Source organism: Triticum urartu, unplaced genomic scaffold (assembly GCF_056163025.1).
Source record: "Triticum urartu cultivar PI428250 unplaced genomic scaffold, HENAU_Tu73 scaffold2, whole genome shotgun sequence".
Classification (NCBI taxonomy): domain Eukaryota; kingdom Viridiplantae; phylum Streptophyta; class Magnoliopsida; order Poales; family Poaceae; genus Triticum; species Triticum urartu.
The window spans coordinates 9173433-9187232 of record NW_028260368.1 but is presented as its reverse complement, the minus strand read 5'-3'; the positions used below and the strand labels follow the sequence as shown (position 1 = coordinate 9187232).

The window sequence follows — 13800 nt, the reverse complement described above, 5'->3', positions numbered from 1 at the left end:
GAATTGATCTTGTAACAGATCCGCAACCGAACGAATACGTTTATTTTTCAAGTGATTCATATCGTCATCGTCAAGTATACCCGTTCCAAATTTCATTCCAATCAAATGATCCGTAGCGGCCAATACATCTCGTGGTAACAAGAATGTATTGTTCTGAGGAATATCAAGATTAAGTCTCCGATTCATATTTCGTCGACCAATCCTTCCTAATTCACATTTTTGTTGAAAAAATTTCTTTTGTAATTCCTCGCATAAGGACTCCGAAAATACCAGGTCCCCACCTACACAAGCAAATTGTTGATAAAACTCCAAAATAGCTTTTTCTTTTGACTCAATCCTCTTCTTCTCTTTAGCATTCGGGAAAGACAAGAAAATTTCAGGGTAGGAAACATTATCCAGAATTTCTCTTAGATTCGAACCCATAGCTGATGATAGAACTAGAATAGATATCTTTTGTTTTCTACTCACGCGAGCCCATATCCTTTCTTTTTTATCAATTGCTAATTCCGATCTCCCCCCCCAATCTGATATTATAGTGCCAGTGTAGATAGAAATTCCCTTATGATCTAATTCCGAGCGGTAGTAAATACCAGGACTTAGCAATATTTGATTGATCACAATTCGGTATATTCCATTTATAATAAAGGTTCCTAAGGAATTCATTATAGGAATGTTTCCGATAGAAATGGTTTGCTTTTGCACATCGAAACCAAAAATTAATCTCGCAGATACATATAATTCGGAAGAATAGGTGAGTGATTCATACACAGCATCTCTTTCTTTTATCGAGGGTTCTAGCAGTTGATATCCTTTCGCAAATAATTGAAATGCAATTTCGTGATCTGGATCTTTAATTGTTGGAAACTTGTCAAGTTCTTCTGCCAAGGCTTGATTAATGAACCTACAAAATCCCTCGAATTGGATCTGACTAAATCCGGGTATTGTGGACATTCCCTCGTTTCCATTCCGGAGCATCTTAATCTTAAGTTTCCTGTTTATCAAAGAAAAATTCCATTATCAGCTCACTCTTCATCAATCCCTATGGATCGATCTAGCAATCATGGAATCTATATTCTGTTTACTGAATCACATGAAATTCTAGGGAACTCCACATACGTATTTCATATATGTATTTCATACATATGAATAGAGACCATTTGGACGAAAGTTCGAGTTTGCCAGGGGTACAAATGAAATGAAAATGAATTGATAAAACATTCCTACAAAAAAAATTCTGCCACTTATACTTTATGTTATGATATTCTAATCAGATTGGATGGCAAAGATTTCTCATTTTATCTCCTTTCTATGAATGTAATAAAGCCGTAATATAATATACTAGAAAGTTTGACTTTACTTCGATTTAGAATAGCGTGCTTACTTTAATTTCTCAAAATAATTTGAGGGTTCTTTTTTATTTCGGATCGGAGTAGTATAATTGCTAGAAAATTCAGTATTTCATTGTGGAATTCTAAAATAAAGTAAGTCCCTTTTTTAAGTACATGCCAATCTAGTTATCCACCTCTCCCCATATCCATGCTTTTCTTTTATCGTAATTTCACTTGGGTACGCCAAGATAGTCAGGTTATACTCTATATCAGAGCAAATTTCCTTTTTTTATTCAAGATATTTAATTTAATACTTTGAAAAATTAAAGCATGATTCCCCATAGAGATATGTACATAAAGGGGATCTTTGGATAATAATGCTGTTCGGACCTAAAGTTTACCTATACACGGATTAAGCATAAAGCCATAATATTTTATTATGCCATTGAAGGGGGGGGAGATAATACCGATTTAAGAGTAGTTCACTACTGCAATAAAAAAAAGAGAATTCTAGTTAACGGTTCCAATTTATTCTGAATTTTGCAGCCTGTGAATAGAAATCCACTTTTTCTTCTTTTTCATCTCAATAGAAAGAAATGGGAAGTTTTATTGTGTTAACAATGTATGTTTTAAGATAGAATCTATCGAGGAGAATAATAGAAACTGGATCAAAAAAAGCAGGAATAGATTTTTTGAAAAAGATTGGAAAAAAGTAAGTAGAATTATATTCAAAATAAAAGGGGCTTTTCGTAAGAAAACGTGGATGAATACTTGCTGTTTTCTAGATTTTTGATCGGATTTTTTGGCGGCATGGCCAAGCGGTAAGGCAGGGGACTGCAAATCCTTTATCCCCAGTTCAAATCTGGGTGCCGCCTGATCAATAAAATACTTAGGTTTTTTTTATAGTGCTGATCGAATTCGATAAATTTTTACTTCGCATAAGTTCGGGCAAGAGAGTAACTGGGCCTGCCGATACTGGGTTTAGAGAAACCATACCATAGTTCTATCCTCAAACTAGGGTTAGGGTTTGTTTTGACGGTAGTGGCCAAAATGGTTATCAATAGGGGTGAGGTAGTGTTTCCTTATTCTTTTATTATATGAATTTGAATTGGTTCTTAATTGAGATTCGATTTGATAATTTTAAAATACGAGGATAAGATGTCAGAAATCTTGGTATCCAAAGAAAGGTCCCTAAGGGGCATTCTTTTTTTTTTTCAATCTAAGATTCAAGAAGGGACTCCACGAAAGAATATCAAGACTTACTAATTATTATACATTTTTTTATCGTACATCTTATGTTACCTACATACACTAAAGTAAGGACTACTTAATTCTAACGAGAATCAGATTAAATAGGTCGATCAAAAATCAATTTAGGAGTTGTATTATGGATAAAATCTCTTCATTCTTTCATAGAATGATACAAAGCAAGGCTGCAGGGTTTAGGTCAAAAATAAACATTAGGTAAGGTAGGTATCCAATAAATATTTATCTATCGATAATTTTATGGTATATTCGGGCGTCCTTTGCTTAAAAAAAAAAAAAAGAGTAACAAAAGGAATAAAAAATCTTCCTATTCCCGCTTCTTCTATTCAGGACATCATTCCCGTACTCTTTCTTTTTTAAGGAAAAAAGGGCTATAGTATCTCGTATTTTTAATGCTCTCTAATTCTACCAGAATTCCTATAAGAATTTGTTAGGAGTAAATTCCTTGAACTGATTGATCCATGGCCTTAGGGCGGAATCCCTTTTTGACTCTGTACCCTTGATTCCACTATGATTATTGATCAATAGTAGAATAATCCCTTCATAGAAATAGGAGACATAATTTAGATGGATATAGTAAGTCTCGCTTGGGCTGCTTTAATGGTAGTCTTTACATTTTCTCTTTCACTAGTAGTATGGGGAAGGAGTGGACTCTAGGGATACTACTAATTGATTAAGTAATCAAATTGTTGTATCAATTCTTTTCTTTAATGGATCATTTTGCATTAATCATTTTGTCAAACGTTATTCTTTAATCTTTTTCTTTAGTTTTGTTTCACTCCTGTAAGAAACTCTTGTATTGTAAGTTGTAATGTAAGAAAGAGCCATTATACCAATTCAGAATTTCTACTAGAAATGACGAATGGTTAAAAAAAGTTCTATACATAAGAAAATTAGACTTTCTTCCACGGAACTATTCACGGCATATCACACATTTTCCATTTCCTTTTACTTTTTACTATAGTCTATTCTTCATATTATTTTTCTTTCCTTCCATGGATTCTTTGGTCAAGAATTGTCTTAGATTTTTTTATTTTGACCTGATTGAAATTAAGTGGATGCAATGAAAAAAGAAATTGAATTAGACTACTTAACTATTTCAATCTACTAATCTATTCTATGTAGATTCAAAGATAATATAATAGAAAGAATCTAAAGTGTCGTAGAAAAAACTATATGTAGTTCTTTCTACCACACTTTAAGATTCCAACCAGATCCTTTCATTTAAGACTTGGATTTTTTTTATTTAATCCCTTTTTAATTTCTTCAATGATTAATTGGAATTCCAATTAATTATTTTGGCTGACTGTTTTTACATAAATAATAAGTAAAAAAGAAGTAGGAACTAGAATGAACAGTGCAGTAGCAATAAATGCGAGAATATTGACTTCCATAACCTCTTTATTTTTTATTTTCACAATAACTCGGGATGTAATCCCATGGAGAGGAAAAAGGGGTATCTTGTAAATTCAAGGGTAGGGCTTGCATTCTGATAATACTGAATCAATTCAATATTATGAATATCGGATCTATCAAATCAATTCATGGATGAGAGTTATATTTCACGGATGAGAGTTATATAGTATAACATAGGAAGATCCTCTATCCACACTAAGGACCAAAATGGGTTTTTTGATTGGATTAGGAATTCCCTCTTTTTTAATCCTTTTCTACTTTTTCTTTTCTATATCTCTAACCCACGAGCTTTCTTAATCTTATACTTTCTTAATCTTATACAATTTCCCTTCCTTTTTCTTATAGTTATACATACAATTATGTATGTATTATATGACCAACTTTCACTTTCTATGGGTCACATAGACATCCAAATAAGCAGTAGAAGTGAGATGGGGAAAAGAGGTCTGAAATAAAAAGGGAATACGATTTATGTATGGATTCCGGTAAAATACCGGTACTCTATTCCATAAGAGTGGAATAGGAAATTAAGATGAGGATGGTATCATCATAAAGAAAGATAGAGTAATATAATATCCTAAATTCTACTAATCCACATATCGTATGTGTGTCTTTCTTTATCGATTGGGAGTAGTGAAAAAAAAATTCCTATATGCCCTCCCTCCCTCTTTAATGAGAGATGCAAAATAAAAAAGTGAAGTAAGGGTGCCCTGTGGGTATTTGATCTTGCTCCCTGCCCCTTTTTTTCATGGAAAAAGGAAATATCAATTTCTCCATTCATTGAACCCTAGTTCGGGACTGACGGGGCTCGAACCCGCAGCTTCCGCCTTGACAGGGCGGTGCTCTGACCAATTGAACTACAATCCCCGCGGGGTGTATGGCATACCCATTCTTAAATAGAACCATAAGAAGATTCGATTCGTCTTTCGTACTCTAAGAAATAGACGAATCATATACTACATACCCACATATTATATTATACGTGGGTATAGTGAGAGTGACATAACTAGTATGTCGTGATTTTTTATCACTAAAAATGGATAATAATCCAGCCTTCAATAAGAAAAACTCTTTTGTTTGTAAGAAAGGAATGAGAGAGATATGGATTAGAAAAAAAAATTTCCCTTTTTTCTTTATCTTTTATTTCTATAGATCAGACATTTTATTTTATGGAAGAAAAACAAAAGGATTTAGTTCATACTCACGAAGCCCTAGATTTTTGGTTTGGGCCGAGCTGGATTTGAACCAGCGTAGACATTGTCAACGAATTTACAGTCCGTCCCCATTAACCACTCGGGCATCGACCCAGGAAGAATTTATTCTAGGGTTTTTGCTAATCTATGATTAACCTCCTTTCATAATACTCCCTACCCCCAGGGGAAGTCGAATCCCCGCTGCCTCCTTGAAAGAGAGATGTCCTGAACCACTAGACGATAGGGGCATCACTAGACGATAGGGCCATATACAACCGCTCGTGATTATACTATAATCATAGTATGAGCAGTTTTTTGGAATTGTCAATATACTCGAAAAGTATAAATAGATCCAAAGCAAAGAGTTTTTCCAACTTTTCTGTTATGTTTTCATCTAGGATTTTTTTTAGTTGATCGTTATAGATTAATTCTCCGTGCTTCATTTAGTGTTCATACCAAAAATGCATCCATCCCGCACTAAGTCATAAAATTCTCTAAAAATATAGAGAAAGTTTCAAAAACAAAGAAAAAAAGTGAATCAATTTAGTAGAAAAGTACTCTATCAGATTCGAACCAACGACTTACGTCTTAGCACGAGATTACTCTACCACTAATTTAAAAAGCCCTTTATCGGATTTGAACCGATGACTTATGCCTTACCATGGCATTACTCTACCACTGAGTTAAAAGGGCTTTTTATTTAATTCAAAAATTAGCCACTTGGATTTCCCATTATGGGTCTACTGCATAATGTACATATTATATATATAATATATAGAGATAGAGAGAGAGACATTATGTAGAGATTGTATATGTATATATCGATATCTTGAGAGCTCAAAATAAAATTAATAAAAAAAAACATACCCTACATAACATATCCAACTCTTCTTGGTTCAGGGTTTTCCGTTTCCGAAGACTAGTAAAATAGGCGGATTCTGGAACCCCAAGGATTCAACGGTATATGGATATGGAAAATATAAGATTTCCGATCCTAGCGGGAAAAGGCGGGGAACAGATACCCAATAGGATATAGGATCCTTGGGAGGAACTTTTGGTAATGGCCTTGATCCTCTATGCTATTTTTTATGTGTTCTTAGTTCTATTGAACTTTTTGCATTCTTTTAAACAAGAATCTAATAAACTAGAATTGAGTCAGTGGAAAAAAGGAGAGAGAGGAAAGTGTTAAATGGAGAGAGTCGACTAATCAGAGACTTTTAGGATCTTCTTTACATCAGGTAAATCTGTCGGCCCTGTCCGTTTTTTTCTTTAAGTTACGACTCTTTGCTGCTTACTTCTATCAAGCCATAGGGAAAGTCTATGATGAATTTGGAAAACTCATCTCACTCTTACTCTATGGCTCGGACTTAATGGGGGAAGAAAACATCTTCCATAATTTCTTTTTGTTCAATTCTGGACAAAAAAGAAAAGGAAAAAAAGGAATTTATAGGGACAGTGTTACCCCCTATATCCCTAGTTTATATTGTAGGAATAATAAAACAATTTAGCAGTCTGACACACTTACGTCCTTGCAAAGTAAATAATTATTATTGTAGTCGTAACCGTAGAATAGGATCCTAATCAAAATAAATACATTTGGTTCAGGCGCTATTAGCATGGTAAGAAAAGATTTTTTTTACAGACCAGAGGGGCTATCTAAATCCTAAAGTAAAGGCGAGCGATCGAAGTAGAAGTACCAACGGCTCAGTGTCATGAACCTTCTCCATCTGATTCAATAAGGGGGAATTAGCCTTCTTGTCAAATGGCTATCCTTGACAAAGGGTACCATTTATACCATAATCTACAATGTAGCGGTATAGTTTAGTGGTAAAAGTGTGATTCGTTCTATTAATAACTGAATTTGAAATGATATACTTAAGGCATCCTTAAGTTTTTTATTTTATATTCCGATGAAAACTTTAGTTCTTATAAAGGATTAAATCCTTTTCCTCTCAATAGCATATTGAGGAAGAATATACATTCTGGCGATTTGTATCCAAAGACTAATTTAAATTGCATCCAAAATAAAAATAGGATTATGAGTACAGAGTCGCGAAGCATAATTTTGCATTGGATTAAGTATTCCAATTTTGAAAATATGAGTAAAGGATCTATGGATGAAGATACAAAAAAGTTGATTTCCAATCGTAACTAAATCTTCTTAAAATAAGGAATAAGGAAGCCAAATAGCTAAAAAACGATAGTTTTGGTTTACTAGAACCATCCGCATATTGTTTCAGCTCGGTGGAAACCCAATTCTTTTCCTCAGGATCTCTTGAATGAAATTAGGGAACGAAGTAAGTAGATTAGATGAATTTAGATAGAATTTCTATCTCCTACTCTATAAGGATCATCTAGAAAGCGGAGAGCTTTGGTTCCATTCAAATAGAAAAGCTGACATAGATGTTAAGTGGTGAGAATATCCATAAAGGAGCCGAATGAAATCAAAATTTCATGTTCGGTTTTGAATTAGAGACGATAAAAATAATCAACCAACGTCGACTATAACCCCTAGCCTCCAAGCTAACGATGCGGGTTCGATTCCCGCTACCCGCTCCATTCTGTATAAAAGGAGTATTCTATTTGTCTAGACATGTTAGAGGCTTGTATTCAAGCCTTTTTTTGTCCACCAGTTTCTGGTACTCCAGAGCGGAGTAGAGCAGTTTGGTAGCTCACGAGGCTCATAACCTTGAGGTCACGGGGTTCGATTCCCGTCTCCGCACTTAGCAGTCTGTATAAAAGGACTATTCTATTTCTCTAGATATGTATGGTAGAGGGGCGTATCCAACCCTTTTTTATTCATTAGTTCCCGGCCCTAGAGGGCAAAATTGAGCAGTTTGCGAAGTCACTTGCCTTCAAAAAAAGAAGGCGCAAGGGCCTCTCCCTACCCTGCAGAAAATAAAAATGAAACGAAAGGGACAGTCTACCTCTCCCTTCCCTTTAAAAAAAGTTTGCCCGTTGTTTGTCTCAGTTAATACCCAATTTTTGGAGCTCTGTTGGCGAGTTCTATTTCCTGCCTCTGGAGCGCCCTCTTTTTTGAGTGGGATGCAAAGGAAGGGTAAGATAGTAAGGGATACGGCACTAGACTAACACCTAATTAATACTTAATTTAATATAAGTAGTTAAACAGTTAACTAGACTAAACTTTTTATCATAGTACTTTGATAAATTAAGCGGGCGAGCGGCGGGAATCGAACCCGTATCTTCTCCTTGGCAAGGAGATATTTTACCATTGAACTACGCTCGCTACGGTATATATTTTATAGCGTATATCCGCCTGGGTCGACCTTCTATGTCTGGGTCGACCGTTTCATTTCATTTTCTATTATATTAGAGTTTTCCTTTTTTTATTATCTGTCAATGAATATTCTAATGGGAATGGAATTTCATAATACTGAAAGAGAAGAGCTAGCAATTCGGAACGCAAATTGCGTTTTAATACGTCTCACTATTCTAATTTTTTAGAAGAAATGGCCTTTATTATTTCTTTTTTATGGGGTTAATAAATATTAACCAAATTTCATTTAAGAAATGAGAGAATTCAGAATAGCTACGAGAAAGACTAGTCCAATCCATAATGATGTACCGGAAAATACAACATTTTTATTATTTGACCAACCATCAGGAGAAGCAAATACAAGGGGTACACTAATTACTAAAGACTGAGGAAGTCGCAATTAATGCAAAAACAGCTAATTGGAAAGCAATAGTCATATTTCTAATCCTCCAAGCTACCATCAAATAAAGTTGACTACATATTTGATCCCTCACTTAACCAAAATTGTAAAAAAATACAAGAAGTAGGGAGGGGTTTAATCATGAATCCATTGATTCTTCTCTTTAATTCAAATTTATTACTTAAACCGCTTTTTTATTTGGATATGGGGTGAGAAGAGATTATTTACTCTTTATTTCACAAGCGGGTATAGCGGATCCTGTATCCGTGTATACAGTATACAGAGATATATCGAAAAGGAACTTGTATCTGATATCTTTCTAGAGGCTAATAAATCTTTTTATTTTTTATATGGCTATGTTCTATTTGTAGGAGTAAAATAAGGATTAGGCTGTGGAGAGATGGCTGAGTGGTTGATAGCTCCGGTCTTGAAAACCGGTATAGTTCTAGGAACTATCGAGGGTTCGAATCCTCTCTCTCCTTTTGCTTATTGAATACGTTTGTTTCTTTCATTTTTATTTATTTTTTTTTCTGTCCCTTATCTTTCTTTCATAAAAAGGAATGAATGGCTCGGCTAGATGGAATAACCGAGCCAGAACAGAAAAAAAGTAGAACAGGTATAAATAAGAAAAATCTTAGTTAAGAGGGGTTCATGTAAAGAACAGGTTCCAAATCACGATCGATTCCCTTTTCAAAACCTGCTGCAGCAGCTCGGGGCTCTTCCTGCATGCCATAAATGGCCCACAAAAAAGAAGAATCCTAGAACAAATGAGAAGTTGATAACCAACTTCTAGGAGAGACATAATTAACTGCATTGATCTCGGTAGCTACGCCACCCACGGAATTTAAAGAGCCTAAAGGAGCGTGGGTCATATATTCTGCTGAGCGTCGTTCTTGCCAAGGTTGTATGTCTTTTTTCAACCTACTCAAGTCCAAACCGTTGGGGCCCCTTAGAGGTTCTAACCATGGAGCACGAAGGTCCCAAAAAACGCATAGTTTCCCCTCCAAAGATAACCTCCCCAGTTGGGGAACGCATTAGATATTTACCTAAACCTGTGGGTCCTTGAGCGGATCCCACATTAGCTCCAAGACGCTGGTCTCTAACTAGAAAAGTAAATGCTTGAGCTTGAGAAGCTTCTGGCCCGGTGGGTCCCATAAAACTCACTCGGATAAGCTGTATTATTGAACCATACAAAACAACAAGCGATAAAACCAAAGACAGATAAAGCAGCTAAACTATAAGACAAGTAAGCTTCTCCAGACCATACAAATGCACGGCGAGCCCATGCGAAGGGTTTGGTTAAAATATGCCAAATTCCGCCAAATACACAAATAAAACCCAACCATACATGCCCACCAATTATATCTTCTAAATCATCTACACTAACAATCCACCCTTCTCCACCAAAAGGAGATTTTAGTAAATAACCAAATATAACACTGGGACTAAGGGTCAAATTGGTAATTTTTCTTACATCTCCCCCCCCAGGGGCCCAGGTATCATATACACCGCCAAAATAAAGAGCCTTGAGTACTAGAAGAAAAGCACCTAGACCTAACAAAATTAAGTGAATACCCAAAATTGTAGTCATTTTATTTCTATCTTTCCAGACATAACCAAAGAATGGAAAAGATTCCTCAAGAGTCTCGGGTCCCAGAAGCGCGTGATAAATGCCACCGAAGCCTAAGACTGCGGAGGAAATTAGGTGAAGTACGCCAGATACAAAGTACGGAAAAGTATCTAGAACTTCCCCCCTGGCCCTACTCCCCAACCTAGAGTAGCTAAGTGTGGAAGTAAAATCAACCCTTGTTCATACATGGGCTTTTCTGGTACGAAATGGGCCACTTCAAATAGGTTCATTGCTCCGGCCCAGAATACGATTAATCCGGCATGAGCTACATGAGCCTCCAAGCAGTTTACCGGACAAATTGATAAGTCTGGCATTCCCAGCCCACCAAGCAAAGCCGGTGGTTCTTGGTCACGACCAGCTAAAACGAAAGTTCCATTAAAGGAGCGTTTCACGTGGTAGAACCTCCTCAGGGAATATAAGATTTTCATGAGGCTGATCCTGAGCTGCCATCCACGCACGAATACCCTCGTTTAAAAGAATATTTTTGGTGTAGAAAGTCTCAAATTCAGGATCTTCCGCTGCACGATTTCCTGGGAAACAAAGTCATAGGCACGTAAGTTCAGAGCCAAGCCAACTACGCCAATAGCACTCATCCATAAACCGGTGACGGGTACAAATAGCATAAAGAAATGTAACCAACGTTTATTGGAAAAAGCAACACCAAAGATTTGGGACCAAAAGCGGTTAGCAGTGACCATTGAATAAGTTTCTTCAGCTTGAGTTGGGTTAAAAGCACGGAAGGTATTTGCACCATCACCGTCCTCAAATAGAGTGTTTTCTACGGTCGCTCCATGAATAGCGCATAGCAGAGCCGCACCTAATACTCCGGCAACTCCATCATATGAAATGGGTTCAACGTCCAATTATGAAATCCTTGGAAGAAAAGGATGAATCGAAATATCGCTGCTACGCCAAAACTCGGCGCAAAGAACCAACCAGATTGCCCCAGTGGATAAATAAGGAATACAGAAACAAAAACAGCAATTGGACCAGAGAATGAGATTGCATTATAAGGCCGCAATTGAACAGACCGAGCAAGTTCAAATTGGCGTAACATGAAACCTATTAGTGCAAAAGCCCCGTGGAGAGCTACAAAAGTCCATAGACCCGCCTAATTGACACCAACGAGTAAAATCTCCTTGTGCTTCGGGCCCCCATAGTAGCAACAAAGAGTGTGCTAAACTATTGGCAGGGGTAGAAACTGCTGCGGTTAAGAAATTACAACCTTCCAAATAGGAACTAGCCAATCCATGGGTATACCAAGAAGTTACAAAAGTTGTCCCTGTAAACCAACCCCCTAAAGCGAAATAAGCACAAGGAAAGAGCAATAGGCAGACCATCCTACAAAAACGAAACGGTCCCTTCGTAACCAGTCATCCATAGTATCAAATAGATCATTTTCTTCTTTAGGAATTCTACCAAGGGCTATAGTCATAGTGATCCTCCTATTCAATTACTTCAACCATTTCCGAGCACCTCATATCACTTTCCAAGGCATATGATAGTTTTTATTATCTGTGGACGATTTCTTTCTCGTTCAATGCCCTTTTTCAATGGTCTCGAAGAGAGAAATTTCCCATTTTTATCTATGGAGTCACAGTCACAACCGAGGTCGTGGTAAATCCATGAATTTGATTCGATTTGTTTTTCTTATACTATTTATTTGTTTTTCTTATACTATAGAAATAGAAATAAATTGTTTTTCTTATACTATAGAAAGAAATAAACCTTTGAATTCAGCATTATTCCAAGACTCCTATTTCAAAGTCTATCTTTTAAGGGAAAAATGCAAATAAAAGTAACCCTTCTTTTCCATTCCCTCTCTATTGCATGGGTGGAAGAACTAAAATAATAGAGGATTCTGAAAAAAAAAAATGGACCTTCGAAATCCAATTTTATGTGTAGCGCAAAGGAGTTGCGATTTCTTCTTATTCCTATAGAACATCTAGTAACAAGAATATGAAATCGTAAATAGCGAAAAATTCTTGTCTTGCGCGGTCTAAGTCTAAGGAAATAAAAAAAATTCGCTTATACAATTTCATCTACATCGAATTTATATATCAGAATAGCGGATAGAGGCATCATTAAAGGAGTCAGGTCTACTTACTTTATGCTTCTTTCAATTTTATGGTGGATTTGATAGAACCCTTTTTGCTTTCTTGATAAATAATCGACAAAAAAAAGCGTTTATTTTATATAACCTGCTTGTTTTATTATAATTATAACAAGTCCTATATGGAAATGCCCGCTAAAGAGAAAATCTATTTGATTGTCTCTCGGCAATATCGATTTTTAGAAAGAAAAAACAAGAATTTTCTTCTTTTTTTATTAACATTAAGAAAAAAGAATATAATTAAATGGAATTGGCAATATAATTTTTATTAGACTTTTGAAAGAAAAAAAAGGGGTTTTTTGCAACCGTTATTTCTTATTTCTTGCCTATATCATATCACGGAAACCTTTCGCTTTGGAACGTGGAGAGATGGCTGAGTGGACTAAAGCGGCGGATTGCTAATCCGTTGTACAATTTTTTTGTACCGAGGGTTCGAATCCCTCTCTTTCCGCTCCCTTGGATCATTTGGGACTTTCGAATTGGAAAGAATTCTGACCCCCGGATTTTCTCATAGATAAATGTACGAAACAAATCCAATAAGAAAAAAAAAAACTGAATTTTTACTCCTCGCGTCCAGGATTCCGTCCTGGGTCATTAGATAAGAATCCAAAGATAAAGAGTGAAACAAAGAATATCACTACTGTATAAACAAAAAGTTTGAGAGTAAGCATTACATAATCTCCAAGATTTTTTTTTAAGGAATAGAATTACCAGTTTTTCCTTACCACACGGGATCCACTAGGATGGTTTTTTTTTATACCTAAAAATGCAAAAAAGAATTCTTGAAAAAAATTGCAAGAATTCTTTTATAATAAGCACTCTTATCAATAGCATAAATAGGGGTTAGGTGGTTAGGTATTGTGTAGGTACCTTTAGGTACCTGCTCAACCTAGGTGCAGGGGAGTAGAAAGGCTGATCCAAATTTATTGCTGTAGCTACCCATTCAATGTAGAAGAATTTAAATTTTAGAATCGAAGGTTCATAATATAAAAATATAAAACTTCTCGGCTTTTACCCATTTTAAAATTTTTTTGGAATGAACACATCATTCAATTTGGCATACAGAGTACTAAAGATTTCATCGAAAACTTACAGCAGCTTGCCAAACAAAGGCTAATAGAAAAAAGAATAGAGGTATAACAGGCATAATATCCACGATTGGATTGAAAATAGCATA

At 35.8% G+C, this 13800-nt stretch overlaps 4 non-coding genes across 4 annotated transcripts; 2 read left to right on the top strand and 2 right to left on the bottom strand.

Annotated features, from left to right (window-relative positions):
* Positions 1–2132: 2132 nt before the first annotated feature.
* On the top strand, positions 2133–2203 carry TRNAC-GCA (transfer RNA cysteine (anticodon GCA)). Its single transcript has one exon. It is a non-coding gene; the product is annotated as a tRNA-Cys (tRNA).
* Positions 2204–5824: 3621 nt separating this feature from the next.
* TRNAT-GGU (transfer RNA threonine (anticodon GGU)) lies at positions 5825–5896 on the bottom strand. The gene has a single exon. It is a non-coding gene; the product is annotated as a tRNA-Thr (tRNA).
* Positions 5897–8379: 2483 nt separating this feature from the next.
* Positions 8380–8450, bottom strand: TRNAG-GCC (transfer RNA glycine (anticodon GCC)). Its single transcript has one exon. It is a non-coding gene; the product is annotated as a tRNA-Gly (tRNA).
* A 4536-nt stretch (positions 8451–12986) lies between these two features.
* TRNAS-GCU (transfer RNA serine (anticodon GCU)) lies at positions 12987–13074 on the top strand. Its single transcript has one exon. It is a non-coding gene; the product is annotated as a tRNA-Ser (tRNA).
* The last annotated feature ends 726 nt before the right edge of the window (positions 13075–13800 follow it).